This window comes from Acinonyx jubatus, chromosome C1, assembly GCF_027475565.1.
Source record: "Acinonyx jubatus isolate Ajub_Pintada_27869175 chromosome C1, VMU_Ajub_asm_v1.0, whole genome shotgun sequence".
Lineage (NCBI taxonomy): Eukaryota > Metazoa > Chordata > Mammalia > Carnivora > Felidae > Acinonyx > Acinonyx jubatus.
This window is the reverse complement of record NC_069381.1, coordinates 117,731,513-117,747,544: the sequence shown is the minus strand read 5'-3', so window position 1 is coordinate 117,747,544 and position 16,032 is coordinate 117,731,513. Positions and strand designations below refer to the sequence as shown.

General features: G+C 44.7%; 1 pseudogene; it reads left to right on the top strand.

The window, feature by feature from the left end:
* The first annotated feature begins 698 nt into the window (after window positions 1-698).
* On the top strand, window positions 699-15,314 carry LOC128311841 (uncharacterized; annotated as a pseudogene).
* The last annotated feature ends 718 nt before the right edge of the window (window positions 15,315-16,032 follow it).

Here is a 16,032-nt window from a genome sequence, read left to right as displayed (position 1 = left end):
CCTGCTTCAGATTCTGTGTCTCCCTCACTCTCTGACCCTTTCCCGCTTGCACTCTGTCTCTCTCTTTCTCAAAGATAAAGAAACATTAAAAAAATTAAAAAAATCTATCTGGAGGTTCGTTTTGAGTTGAGAAGTAACCTCCCTCCATTCCCCTAAGTCTGTTTCATACAACTTCCTTATGCAGAAAACATTTTGGGGAAAACGGAGGAGTTATATTCCTTCTTTAGGGTGACTCAGGATGGAGGGGACAAAAGAGCCGCAGAAGGAAAGATGATTGAGATTTCAGGAGTAAAAGGAAGGCAGAGCAAAAGCTGAAAACAAAAAATTAACCCCCTCAAAATTCATGATAGATTTGGGAGGACACTGGCCCTAATAATTAAATGTGATAGAGGCTTGAAACAGTTGTATTTGACTATTAGTTATTATTCTTATGATGGCTTTTCAGGGTGGGAGTGCTTGGTACTCATATATGTTTTAGCTTGAGGGTTTAGAAAGGGATCTAAAAATATTTTGGTTGGCTGAAACATAGACCTGAAAGTAATCTACATTAAATGAACTTGCGTACCAGAACAGTCTTGGTCTCCTGTAGAGGCAAGCCTCCAAAGGTTTAGGGAGAGTGAAATGGTAGAGTGGATTTATTATGCAAGACCTACTTATTCACCCTGAAATGGCCCAGAGGACACACCTTTACCGTAACTATGAGAAGTAAATATCTAAGGGGACCTCCAACATCCTTGAAGAACTTTGTGGTTGCTCTTCTCGTAAGTCAGAAATTACACTGAGAATTGCTACCGTTGGTTTTAACTGCTTATTTATTTATTTTGAGAGAGCACAAGCATGGGGCAGGACAGAGAGAGAGAGAGGGACAGACAGAACCCCAATCAGGCTCCACACTCAGTGAGAAGCCCCCCGTGAGGCTCAATCTCACGCCCGTGAGATCATGGCCTGAGCTGAAATCAGGAATTGGAGGCTCAGCAGACTTAACCACTCATGCGCCCCAAGAATTGCTACCACTGAACTACAGTGCTTAAATGCAATGGAGATCATCAGATCCCTGGGTAGCAGGGGACAAGTGACAGCACTTGATTACCAAAGGCAAGGTGGGTGTGGTTACTGAAATGGACAACAGTGTGAAACTAGTAATCAGACTAGTCCGATTTACAGAGACCTATGATATTGACTAGTTAATCTTCATATCCTTAGGAAAGAAATAGATAGGCACTCTATGTAATTTTTACTTGATCGGTATAAGCAGAACTCCAGATGATAAACAGCACTCCAGTGCGAATCATCAAAACAAGGCCGCAGCACCTCAATCAATTTCCAGACTGGAGCAGTTTACAGACCCAGAACCCACTGAATGAAAGGAAAGTGGGGTCCTCTTGAGGGAGAACCTCCAATATACTACCAAAAATGTATGCTGTTCATTTTTCTCCCAGTCTACCCCACAGGGGCCTCTAGCCTATATCAGGGTGAATGTGCACGGGGGCAAGAGAAATATTCAGACCTTCTAGGAACTCCTGGGCGCTGGCTCTGGAATTGACACTAATTTCCGGAGACTCAAATTGTCACTGCGGGCCACCAATCAGAGTAGACCCTTATATAGGTCAGGTGATCAATAGTGATTTAGCTCAGAGTGGGTCGAGTAGGTCCCTGAGCCCGTCCTGTGGTTATTTCCCCAGTTCTAGGATGCCTGAGTGGAACAGATATGTGCAGACATCCCGAACCAACTCCCAGAATCTCAGATTGGTTCCCTGACCAATGGAGTGAGGGTTATTATAGTAAAGAAGGTCAAGTGGAAGCCACTAAAACTGTCCCTACCTAGACAAATAGTAAGCAAAAGCAATACTGCGTTCCTGGAGGGGTTGCCGAGATTACTGACATCATCAGTGACTTGATGGATGCAGGGGTGGTGCCCGTTCACCTCTCCTATTTGGCTTGTGCAGAAGACAGAGAGAACTGGGCACACAGGACAGTGGATTTTCCTAAACTTCATCATATGGTTAGTCCAGTTGCAGCTACCGTTCCAGATAAGGTTGTGCTGCTTAAACAAATTAACACATCCCCCGGTACTTGGCATGCAGCTTGGCTTGAAGACTGGTAGCAAAGATCACTCAGAGCAGTTTGCTTTCAGCTGGTAAGACTAGCAACACACTGTCACAGTCTTACCTCTCTAGTCCTAGGCATAATTTAGTGGATGGAGACCTTTATACCATTCACATTCACCAGACCCCACATTAGTCCATTACATTAAAATGTTTTGCTAATAGAACCCATTCAGTAGAAAACAGCAACTACTCTAAATATATTTTAAGGCATTTGCGTGTCAGAGGGTGGGAAATAAATATGACAAAAATCGACCTCGTTGACTTTTCTAAGGGTCCAGTTGTACGAGGGATGTCAAGATACCCCTTCTAAGGTGAAAGATAAATTGTCACATCTGGACCCTCCTACAACCAGAAAAGAGGTACGATGCATGGTGAACCTCTTTGGATTTTGGAGGTGATGCTTTCCTCATTTGGGTGTGATACTCCGGCCCATTTACCAAGTGACCTGAAAAGCTGGTAATTTTGAGTAGGATCCAGAAAAAAACAAGGCTGTTGTGCGAGTTTCTCTGCCACTTGGTCCAGCAGATCCTGTGGTACTTGAAGTGGCCAATAAAATGGCTGTTTGGGGGTTTTGGCAGTTCCCTATAGGTGAATCACAGCCGACTTTCAAGATTTTTCTGCAAAGTGCCACCATTCTGCAAAGTGGATGACCACCCTTCTTTTGAGAAGTAGTGTTTGGCTTGATACTGGGATTTAATAGGGACTGGACACTTAATTATGGGCCGAGTTATCGCATGACCTGAGCTGCCCATCATGAACTGATCCACCAAACCCTAAAGTTGGTCACGCACAGGAACACCCTATTATCAAACGTAAGTTGTGTATGTGAGATTGGACTCAAGCAGAACCAAAAGGCACAAGTAAATTCCAAGAAGAAATGGCCCAAATATCCATGGCTATGATTCCTACAATCTGCTCTGTCCCGGATTGCATATATGGCCTCATGGGACATTCCTATCAATAGTTGACTTAGGAAAAGAAAACTCTGCTTGGTTAATGGTTCTCCGTTACCTGAAAATGGAAAGTTGCAGCACTACAGCCCTTTTGTGGGACACCCCTCATCTCTGAAGAGACAGGCAGAATTTTGAGCAGTGCCCCTGATTGTTCACAGAAAGGAGAAATGGCCAGAGGTCCCAGTCCATACCGATTTATGGGCTTCAGCCAATGGTTTGCTTGGTTGGTCAGGGACCTGGAGGGAACATGATCAGAAAATTGGCAACAAGCAGACCTGGGGAAGAAGTATGTTACAGACTTCCCTGAATGGTCAAAGAATGAGGAGACATTTGTGTCCCATGTGAATGCACACCAAAGTGTGACCCTGGCAGAGAAAGATTTTAATAATTAAATTGATAGGATGGCCCATTCCATGGACGCCAGTCAGCCTCTTTCCCCAGCCACTCCTGTCATTGCCCAAGAGCCACAAAGTGGCCACAGAGGAAGGGATGGAAGTTAGGCAAGGACTCATTGACGTGGATTTCCATTCGCTAAGGACAATTTGGCTATAGTCACTGTGCCAGGTTGTTGAGGAGCAAAGACCAACACTGAGTCCCTAATAAGACACCATTCCCTGGGACAATCACCCGTAGTGATTTACTAGTAAAAACCTTTGCTCCCCATCCCCATGATCTTATTCTCTTCTGGTCTAAAGATTTTAGTTCCAGAGGGAGGAATGTTTCCAGCAGGAAATACAACAATGATTTTATTAAACTATAAGTGCTGATTGCCTCCCGGCTATTCTGGGTTTCTCATGCCTCTCTCCTCTACAGGAAAAGTAGGTAGTTATACACATGACCAGTTGCAGAAATCAACACTATAATAGTTATGAGTATTTATGCCTCATTTTATTTATAAATGTTTCTATGTATACTAACAGAAATTTTTATTTTCTTCATCTCTTGTCTCCTTATCATCTAACATAAGATAAATGAATGAGAGTTAGCTTTATATCACAGTATTTAAATGATGAGATATCAAAGGAGAAAAATGAACATTTTCCAAGGACTTTGCATGGTCTTCTGGGGAAAAGGTCAGCATGTTTTTGGTTGAATGTAAAACGGTTTTCTCATTTTAGTTGTAAGTATAACTTTGTTATTACCTTTATTTGGAAACAAAACATGGTCCAAGAAGATCCATACAGATGGCAAGTCAACAAAGAATGGACTGTGATGATCAGTTTGTATGTCAACATGTCTAGACTGTAGTCATGAGCTACTCAGTCAAACATTAATCTAGGTATTGCTGTGAAGGTATTTTATAGATGCAGTTAAAGTCCATTATCAGTTGACTTTAGGTCAGGTAGTTTATCCTAGATAATTTGGGTGGGCCTGATTCAACCAGTCAAAAGAACTTAAGACCAGAAATGAGGTTTTCCTAAGGAAGAAAAAATTCTACCTGCAGATAGCAGCTTCAGCTCGTGCCTTAGAGCTCTAGCCTGCCCTTCTTGGAGTCCTGCCCTATGGACCTCATACTTGCCTTCCCAAACCTCACAATTATGTAAGTTAATTCTTTACAATAGGTCTCTTAGTATACCCCTCCTACTGGTTCTATTTCTCTGAACACGGACTGATAGAATACGTTATATGGCTATCACAAGCATAATAATATGTGAGAAACTTTGAATAGTACTCAGCTGGATTCTGATGGTGCCATCCAAGTTTTCTTTAATGGCCCAGACAGTTCACCTGCACAGATCTGAAACTGAATCCCATCTCCCTCACTTTCTAACCGGGTGATTTGGGACAAATTAGTTAATCTCACTGAGCTTCTGTCTGATGTATACCAGACAACACTGACCTTGTGGAATGTTAGTAGTGTTAAACAGAGAAACTAGTACGATGCCTGGAGTGTCAATGCAAGGAGTATCTTCATCGTTATGGCAATTGACGAGCCCCTTAGTCAAATGTGACTGGAAGATTGTTTGGGGGCACAATATAGTCTTCTTTTGTCAAGCTAGTCTACCATCTTCTCTCTTGTATTATTCCTTTACCGTGTGGTCCAGGCTGGAGCTGGTTGCGTCCTTGAATCAAATAACAAATAAATAACCAGAAAAGCTACAGTCTTTACCTGAAGTTGTCCAATTCAGATTTTTTAAAACAATAATAGCAACTGTTAATTTTAAGGAGGAATTTTTTTTCTCCCAATAGTTTCTGGAAGACATCTGCCTCGAATCACTTAAAATGAGGGAAGTTCTGGGGCGCCTGGGTGGCGCAGTCGGTTAAGCGTCCGACTTCAGCCAGGTCACGATCTTGCGGTCCGTGAGTTCGAGCCCCGCGTCAGGCTCTGGGCTGATGGCTCAGAGCCTGGAGCCTGTTTCCGATTCTGTGTCTCCCTCTCTCTCTGCCCCTCCCCCGTTCATGCTCTGTCTCTCTCTGTCCCAAAAATAAATAAACGTTGAAAAAAAAAATTAAAAAAAAAATGAGGGAAGTTCTTCTGTATTTGCAGGGTTCTTTCTGTAAGCATCCCCTGTCTCGTGCTTTTTTGTGCTGTTATAATAATAACTTTCACTCTTAAATATTTTAGTGTATTTAATGTTCACACCAACCTTATGGGATATATACGATAATTATCTCCTACTTTACAGATGAAGGAATAGGCACAGGCAGCTTAAGTAACTTGTCCACAATCACATGGCTAGACAGTGGCAGAGGTAGGCTTTGAACCCCAGTAATGTGGCTCCAGAGTCTGTGTCCTTGACCGCTATATCACACGGCCTCTCATTACCGAGCCTGCGCCATCTGCCAAGAAGAGTAATTAGGTCTGGAAGGACAATGGATCTGCGGCTAAACAGAAGCCTGGGTGATGGGATGGGTTCTATGTGCTCATCAGCAAGTGATATTACATGAGTGTAACTTTCCCGGGAAAAAAGCTGCACAAGGTGGCCTGGGAAGAACTTATCTACTCCCTGCTGAGCATTAGAGACCTGGGCTTCCTTCTGTGGAGGTGGGAGATGAGTTCAAACCACAAAGCCTCTGCGCATTTTCCTGAGATGATGACAAAAGTGATAATTTGCTAAAAACGGTTTTGTTTTTGCAAACACGACAAGTCATCTGCAGAAGTTAGCAGAGCTCAACTCCCAATGACTGAGATGGAGCCCATTCAACACTCTGAATGTTTGCAGTCCACCAAAGGACCATCCCCACTGGAGCCTGCGCGCCCCCAAGGAGAAGGATCCAAGAGAAAGGGCTGTGCTCTGTCCATGGTATCTGTGGGGGTATCGTGACTTTGGGGTAAAGGAGGGAGGGAGAGAGGAGTACAGCCCCATATCCCCAAACACTGACTATGGCCTGGCAGCCAGGCCTCAATCCCAGCATGATATGAAGATTCTCCAACCCTCCTCTGTACAACTATTTTTTCCCTGTAGGAACCCAGTGGCCTAAGCTCACTACTCATTTCCATGAAGTGTGCTCTCTAGAAAGGTCCACAGGACACCCACTATATATAACCCATCTTCCTCTTGCAGGTTGATTTGCAGCCTAATCCTTGACCATGATGTAGTAGATGGCTGTTGCTCATGACAGGATTTTGGAAACCCAGGAGCAAACTGAAAACAATTTTGTGTGTCAAAAAAAATCATTCCCTAAGTGCTCCCGTGCTCCACAAGGGTGTTTGTCTTATCTAACGAGGCCATCATTCTCAACTTTGGTTGTCATAAAATCATCTGGGGGCTTTAAAAGCATTCCAATGCCCATGTTGCACCCCAGACACCTAAATTAAGATCCCAGAAGCAGGACCCAGGTCTCTATGCTTGTTACCCTCCCCTCCCCCCTGCCCCTGCCGGGGTGATTCCCATGTGCAGCCAGGTTGAAAGCCACTGGGCCAAGGCCTCATGGGCATGATGCGAATTTTTATCATCTCCCTCCAGGAGACGCTTAAGTCCCTCCAAAAGTTCTAAGCATCATGACCAGTCCCTGTGGACTGACAGACTCTTCTCTCCATTGAGAGGTTACTCTCATCTGGGGGAGGAGTGGGGTTCCTCTGAGAAGAACCAGAGCAGGATGGGTTTGGGTGTGCACACACGCTCCTCGGGGGTGTGGACGTGTGGTTCTGTTGCAGCGAGGTTTCAGGATAATCCGGGACAGTTGTGCGACTGAGAAAGCATTGGTCCCCGGAAGACTAGTCCTGCATACTTCCAGGTCCCGCCACACACCAGGTGCCGTGGGTGTGCCAGGGAGTGCCCCTTGCTGGAGGAGACACACTGCTCACCTCTCTTTCTGCTTCTCAACATGCTCCCATCCGAGAACTCCCCATCACTAGCGAAGCTGTGAGGCGAGGCCCTGTGGCTCATTGTTGCAACAGGAGGGAATCAGCAGCCCTGCCTGGCATGGACACATAGAGGTCCTGTGACAAAGCTGACTTGTTATTGGACCAACACCCCCTCCCTGCTGCAAGGGATACCGAAATCATGACTGGGATATTCAGGAGTATTTAAAATGGTACAGGTGCACAGTACAGGTACCTGTTGAGGACAAAGAAGGCCAGAGACTTCCCAGGTCTCTAATGCTCATTGTAGTTACACTCCTGCTTCCCAGGAAAAACAAACAAACAAACAAACAAACAAACAAACAAAAACAGTCTTTCAAGTTTCCAATATAGGGGCAGTTTTGCCAATTTTTACAAAGTCACAGTGTGGGGGAGCCTGGGTGGCTCAGTCCGTTAAGCATCCGACTTCAACTTGGGTCATGATCACACAGCTCATGAGTTCGAGCCCCACATCGGACTCAGTGCTGACAGCTCAGAGCCTGGAACCTGCTTCGGATTCGGTGTCTCCCTCTCTCTCTGCCCCTCCCCTGTTCGTGCTCTGTCTCTCTCTCTCTCTCTCTCTCTTTTTTTTTTTTAATTTTTTTTCAACGTTTATTTATTTTTGGGACAGAGAGAGACAGAGCATGAACGGGGGAGGGGCAGAGAGAGAGACACAGAATCGGAAACAGGCTCTAGGCTCTGAGCCATCAGCCCAGAGCCTGACGCGGGGCTCGAACTCACGGACCGCGAGATCGTGACCTGGCTGAAGTCAGACGCTTAACTGACTGCACCACCCAGGCGCCCCTCTCTCTCTCTCTTAAAAGGAAATAAACATTAAAAACTAATAATAAAAATAAAAAGTCTTAGTGTGTAGGAAAAGGAACTAACATGTACGAGCATCTCTGTTAGAAACTCCACATGCATTAAATGATTTAATCCCAAATAGCCCCAAACATAAGATAGGTATTCTTATTCTATTTACAAATCATAACACTAAAGATGTCAGACATTAGGTAAATTTCTCAAAGGCGGGGAAGAGTGTCAGAATTGCTGTTCACCTCACCTCTTTCTGACTCCAGAATCTGATCTTTCCTCCAGACCAGCTTGCTCCAGGGTCCAGGGTCTATGTTGAGGCTTCATGATGTAACTACCGTTAGCGTTAATGCTGTGACTCCCCATTTCTCAAGCACTCTTTGTGCCCTGGGTATTCTGCAGGAGCTATCTTAGTTTTCGCCACGGCTGTGGAATGCGAGCAGTATTCCATCCATTTCACAGATGGGCCAACAGGGTCGGGGAAGTTAGGCTGGACCCACAGCCGGTAAGTACAGTCGGATCTACTCCCCAGGTCTTCACCTCGCCATTTTTCCCTGAGGGGCCTCAGGAACCTTCAAAAGCCAAAGTGATAAGGGGCTCATGATAGAATTTCAGCCTTCAATAGGGTGTGGGAGGTTTTAGGGGATAGAGATAGGGAATTTCCACTGACCTCAGACCACACTGCACTGGGGGCATTTTCTCGCTCCATCTATACGTAAGGGCTGCTGAGAACTTCCAAAGTGAATTCAGGATTCGGAGTGGGCTGCAGACAAGGCAATGGACGGTAAGGACTGTGTCACTTACTTTGGAATGTATTTAGAACACTGCCGCAGAGAGCTTTTGCACGTTCCCTGTACCCCAAATTTACATCTACTCCATTGTCCTCATCAGGCTATGATGTATCGCAAAGGCTGACAATAAATACTTTCCTCCTTTGATAATGGCAACAGACAAGCTCCTTCTAAAAGGCATTCAAAGATGATAAGCACGCACACAGCCGGATTGCGGAGATTCGCGGGCCAGCCATGAACAATATTTATTATTCTTATTATATATTTGCGAATTTCTAAATGAAAAAAACTCTCTTCTTTAAGGCTTCCACGCCCTTACTTTCGGCACCCCCTCCCTCCTGTCCTTTCTATTTTGGCATTTCATTTGCAAGAAGTCCCCATCTCCCTTATTTACATGTGAAAAACCTGGAGCATCATGTGGTGAGGGTTCGGGCAGACACTGAATTCCATTCAATTCTCATTTCCTCTCTGACAGTCACCATTGAATCAATCATGTTCTCCCTGCCCTCTCTCTGACCACCTCGGAGATCCCAAATCGCTTTTCATCTCATGTGTCAATCACCCTCAGACCATGTCCACTTTTCATTACTAACACGCCATCACATGACCCTCTAATCTGTCACTTTCTGACAGCGGTTAGTGTGCCAATTGATTTAATTAGCAATCAATTAGCTTGTTACTATTGGAAGTAATTACCTTTTATAGAGAAAAGAGTGCAGCTGGTGAGGGCAATAAAATTGCACTAATAAAACTGCATCTACTCCCCTCTGTACAGCAGAGCCACTGCACTCAAGGGCTGGCCAAATTATGGGTGACACACACATCTTTTGAATAGCCCCTGGGGATGTATTTCCCCTCCTTATTACGTGCAAAGCCCCTCTGTCATTGATATTACCCAGAACTGGTATTTTGAGGGGAAGATTGGGTTAATCGGTTGTGTTCTTGCCTTCAGAGCATGGACTCTTCAAAAGGCGTTAAGGTTTGAAGTAAGGAGAAAACTTGGAAACACAGCTAGACCCTCCCTTTTCCAAAACACAGAGCTATTAAGGCCCGAGGGAGGCCAAGTGACTTGCCCAAGGTCACACAGCCAGCCAGCGCCGGAGTCCCCTCCACGCTGCCCTTCCACATGTTGGGAGGGGAAGGATCAGCTGTGTCTGCCAGAGGGGATGTGGGGGGAGGGCTCGTATTCGAGGGGAAGCCTCTCATGGTCTTGAAGGCAGGAGCCACTGTGATTTTAGAGTCGCATTTTGAACCTGAGCAGGAAACTCTGCCATCCAGTGAGACGTGGGCATGGTGCAGCTTGGGTGGCACAGAAATGCAGAGATTTTCGGCACAATCGCCTCTTCCTGTAGACACAGACTTAAAACGGACCCTCGACCACCCCTGACCCAGGGCTACAGTACATTTCCCGTACTTTCGCTATTAAATTCAGCCTCCAAACTGCTCCCCAGGCGCGCCATGACTCGCTACATTAGCTCCGTGGTGAAGGGGAGGGAGTAATGAGATGACTAAGGAGACCCGGATTCCATTCATCATCCTGTTTGCTCCAATATAAGTGTTCTTTTATCAGCAGTATTGGTACTGATGTCATCGCAGGAGGCATAAATCACCTCACCAGTGACAGGGTCCTATTAAGGGTCACGGCCTAAAATCATTATTGACAAATTAAGGATCACACTTGGCCATTTCGTCGGCGTGCCCTCAATTGGGGGTACGGCCTGGTTCCTGTATCTGGTCAGAAATTAAATAGTCATTTAGCGCCCTGAACAGCCGCGGGGATTAATTCAGAGAGCAGTCACCTCTTCCTCTCCCTCAAATTTGAGAAACTCGCAGCGGAGTTGGGCAAAAGCAAGGAGTCTTGTGTCCTTATCATACATTTTCCTCATTCCGGCGGCTGCAGGGACACATTACATGACATTATAGAGTGCCTAGTGGCACATCCTGGTTTGGATGGGGACAGGCAGCTGGGGGCTTGTCAGAGAATTACTGAGAATTCTCATTTGGAATGCTGTCACTTTGGTCCTTGTCCATCACCACCTAATGTGACTGCAGACGACTTTTTTGGATGGCAGGCGAAATGTAGATGAGGGGACAAAGTAAAGAATTAATACCAGCATATTTTTCTATAAATGTGATACCCCTTCCTCCCCCCCAAAAGAAAAATGGCTTTTCCTGTGATATTTGGCAAGGTTAGTGCTCTTAGGTTTTTTGGGGTTTTTTTGTTTGTTTTTGTTTGTTTTTTTTTAGGGTAAGCACCCAAATCAGCTTTGTACTCAAGGCACTTCTAGTATTTGAACTTCAAGCACTTATTTATTTATTTATTTATCGAGAGTGCAAGCGAGCGGGAGAGAGAGGGGCAGAGGAAGAGAGAGAGAATCACAAGCAGGCTCCATGCTGAGCCCAGCGACGCGCTGGGTCCCGCTCCCCTGGGCTCATGACCTGAGCCGAAATCAAGAGTTTGACGCTCCACATACTGAGCCACCCACGTGCCACAAGTACTCATTTTAAGAAAGTGATCTGGGCACAGAAGCAAGTATAGGACTCTTAAGCTGTGAATTGTTGGCAGGTTTTCAGCATCCCGTGAGTCATTTTAGATAATATAATCTGAAATGATGCTGAAAGTTGTTTACAAAACACCTGAATAAACAGCCTTACCAAGTCCTTGGTTGGTAGGCATCAGTGTTGTTAAGATGGCAGTTTGCTTCAAGTTAACCTACAGATTTAAAGCAATGCTGTATTAATTTTAATGGCATATGTCCGTGGGTGCACATGAACTTCATAAAGTGATTCTGTAGTTTATATGGAAGAATGAACAAGTAAAACTATGCAGGAAAATTCTATAAAGAGTGAGAGAAGATTCCTTCTTCTATAAGATTCTAAAAGGTATTACAAACTTATAGTAATCAAAACAGTGTGGCAACAGCATCAGAATAGATGTGGGAGATCATGAAAAAAGAAAGTCCAGAAATAAATACAAGTATAAGAATTTAGTACAAAATAAGACGGTACTTCAAATAATAGAGAAAAAATTAATTATTTGATAATTGATATTATAAAACTTGGGTTAACAGTTTGGAGAAATGATTACATTGCTAATGTATACCTTATGAAAACTTAACTTCCTTAAAATATAAACATAAAGGGGCGCCTGGGTGGCTCAGTCGGTTAAGCGGCCGACTTCGGCTCAGGTCATGATCTTGCGGTCTGTGGGTTTGAGCCCCGCGTCAGGCTCTGTGCTGACAGCTCAGAGCCTGGAGCCTGTTTCCGATTCTGTGTCTCCCTCTTTCTCTGGCCCTCCCCTGTTCGTGCTCTCTCTCTCTCTCTGTCTCAAAAATAAATAAATGTTAAATATATATATATATATATATATATATATATATATATATATATAAACATAAAATATAAAGCCACAAAAGTAATGAAGGTACTTTCAGGTAAAAATTTATATACTTTTAGGAGAGGGAAGGCCTTTCTAAATAGGACACCTAAACCAGAAACATAAAGCTATACAAGTGTAAGATTTAATTACATAGTAATTATGTAAACATGGCAAAAATTAAGATTAAAAACAAACCACGAGGGGCACCTGGGTGGCGCAGTCGGTTAAGCGTCCGACTTCAGCCAGGTCACGATCTCGCGGTCCGGGAGTTCGAGCCCTGCGTCAGGGGCTGATGGCTGATGGGCTGATGGGCTGATGGCTCAGAGCCTGGAGCCTGTTTCCGATTCTGTGTCTCCCTCTCTCTCTGCCCCTCCCCCGTTCATGCTCTGTCTCTCTCTGTCCCAAAAATAAATAAACGTTGAAAAAAAAAATTAAAAAAAATAAATAAATAAAAACAAACCACGAACCAAAAATGTATGAAGTGGACAAAGGGTAAATAAAGAGTGGCTACCCCAAAAGAAAACAAAAGTAAGCCAAAGTGCAAATGGCATACAGTACTTACTTAAAAAGGAAAATGAATAAGCAATAGATATAAAGACCATACGAGTAATTAAGAAAATGAATTTGAAATAATAAAAAAAAAGAAAAAACACCACTTTCCTTTATCAAATTAGAAACATGTTTAAATAATACACCGTGCTAGTAAGTATGGGAGGAATTAGGCACATTCATATTTTGTGGTTGGGTATAAAAATTGTTGGGGTGTTCCCGAAAAGTAATTTGACAAGGCATCAAAATTGTTAAAAAGTACTGTTTTTTCTTTGATGAGCAACCCAACCACTAAAAATTTATCCTAAGAAACAGTTAAATATGTAAATATGTTCTTAACAGATTTTTCATGAAGTGCTGCTTAAAACGTTTTTTTAAAATTGCAAAGAACCTAATTGTCCCATAGTAGGGAACAAGAATCTTTAACGCGTATTATTTATTATAAAAGTGAAAATAACCTGAAACTTCAATGGTGGGTTATTAGTTTGATAGCTTCAGAAAGATGTTCGCGATATCTTTTGGACCAAAAAGCAGGTAGCACAGCATGAAAATATATACATTTGCAGGAGCAAAAATGTATATGCACATAATTAAACTCAAGTAGACTTCGATCTGCATATCCGGTTTAATTTACTTCAACTTGAATATGGTTATGAATTTGAGTACCTTATATTACTTTTTTTTTCTTTCTTGAAAAACAGTGCAAATGATAATTTTGCTTATGTGGGCAAACTGCACACGGAAAGAAAATGTTAATAACTAGCCATGTAATAAAGAAGTGATTTCTTTTGGGGCTTGAAGCTCAAGCTTTCAAATTTATACTGTTTCCTTGTGGAATTATTTGATCAAGCTGAAATTAAACCCCAAAGATCTAACTGGGTCTGGTCAGCCTTCTTCGCTGTCCCAGATAACCACCGGAACTTACATCTTCTGCAAAAGCAGAAAACCACAGTGATGACGGCAACCTTGCATGGGATTCATCATTTATTCAACTAATATTAATTGAGCACCTTCGTTTATCTCAGTCACCTCCCTGGTGGGATAGATTGCTTATATAGCGCTCTGAACAGAACAGATAGCGGGAACAAAGAGACAAAGCCTGAGTGCCAGGAAGGGGAAGGTGCGGTCTGAGAATTCAGGCTGATAGCGAGAATGAGCCCAAGGCACAGCCCAGGTGACAATACAGTAACTCTGATCCTGAGCGTCAGCAACTGCTAAATTTTTGAGTCAGAATTTTGTCGCATTCATCCCAGCATCTTCACACCATGTGTATAACATTTAGTGCAATTTACATAATAAAGTATACAGATAACATGAGGCATAATCCAAACGCAATTGCTAAGGGACGGAACGGACCCCACGTGATTCCCTCGGTGAAGAGCCTCAGTTCTGTCAGTTGGATGGGTCTGCCATACACGTTGGGAAGCTGGTTCCATCAAGAGTAACTTCTCTGCTTTCCAGGGTGGTGGTCCGCCCTGGTGAAGAGATTGGGGGAGAAGGAGAATGGCAGGTATTCATCCTTTGGAGCTGAATCTGGTGGCATGGGCCGCCATTCTTAAGTGCCTCTTGCAGAAGGTTGATGGGATTGGTAAGCCAGAGACCACCCAAGCAGGGCAGGAGGCCCAACACAAATATCGATGCCTGAGAGATGGAACTAGGAAACTGGAAGGCCAGGGCAAGGGAATGAGGGCCAAGATAAAATGAATACCTGGAGGGCCATTTTGGTCCAACCGCTGAGGGCAAGGATTATTGCCTTTGGCGAGCTCCTGTCCTCTCTGTGTTGGGTTTTCTCAAACTCTGGCCCCATTCAAACGCCATCTGGAATCTTTACTTAAATCAACTTTCTTTTCTTGCCCTATGTAAATTCATTTAAAATGAAAATTTTAAACTTCGCACACTGCTGTTAAATGGAAAACCAGTCTCGTTCACCTCAAAGAGAGGGTAACTATAAAAGTATAGATAGTAAAAAACAAACATTAATATTGAACATTTCCTGATGAAAGCTCTGAGCCCAGAGCTTACTGTCACGTTGTTAAAAAGGAACTTTAGCCTGAGTTAGGGAGGAAGAAAAGACCAGCACAAATAGGGACCCTCCTTGAGCTCATCAGAAAGACTGAAAGAGCATTCCAAAGGGGGCTGCTCTCATTCTTGGTGGCCTTCAGTGGTTTTTACCTGCCTTTTTGGGGTATAATACCTAAAATCACATGCCAGATCTTATGAACCTCCCTTGGCGTGTCATTTCTCAGGACATGCTGGTCGGAGGCTCTGGGTCTGGTGGCTGTCAGAGACAGGGAGCAAGGTGCCCTGAAACAGAAGGGCCATGGTGCCCCGAGCCCAATCTCAGTCTCAGTGCCTGATAGCTGCAGAGATGACGGCTGGTCCTGTTTGCCCGGGGAACAAAAGCACTCAAGAGAAGACTCTAAGACCAGGCTGTGAGCAGACATGTCCCTGTTACTCTGTGCAAAGACCTCAGTTCAGGGCTCACAAGACAGAAGCAGCCTTGACGCTGGACAGGCTGACCCCAACAGGGGTTTTGAGAAAGACGGGTCATCTCCCCTGTCCCTAAGGGAGATGCGGAAAAGGATAGAAGGCTGGGCTCCAGACAGTCAAGTCAGCCACCGGTGCGGTGAGATGTCACTTGGACCCCCGGCTCAGCGAGGCAGGAACGTGTGGGAGAGCCGGGTGCTGGGGCTCACGCCTCACCTCTCCCTCCTCCTCCACACTCTGCCCTGCTCTGGGCAGAGCCTCGGGTCGTTAGAACAGGAGGCCTTGGGATCATCTGCCCAAGCCTCCCACTGACAAACGGGAAGACTGAGGCTTCAACCGAATGCAGCAGATCCAGACCACAGGGCTGGTTCTCGCTTCCTTCCCCGGTGAGGGGCAGGACCTCCCTGCTGACAAGCACTTGTCCACCACCTGCCGGCCCAAAACCTCCTTTGTGCTCCGGAGGCCACCAGGAGGCGGCAGGCCCCTGACTGTCGTCCTCCGGGAGCAGTTAAGGCTGGTGACCGTGAGATGAGATGACACAGATGGTGGCACTGATTTGTTCAGCCAACCGTGCTCTTACTTTGGGGACCTCTCCCGGGAACTCTGCAGCGCAGAGAACATCCGCTTTTCCTTAAAGAAAAGGAAATAAGGGGCGCCCGGGGGGCTC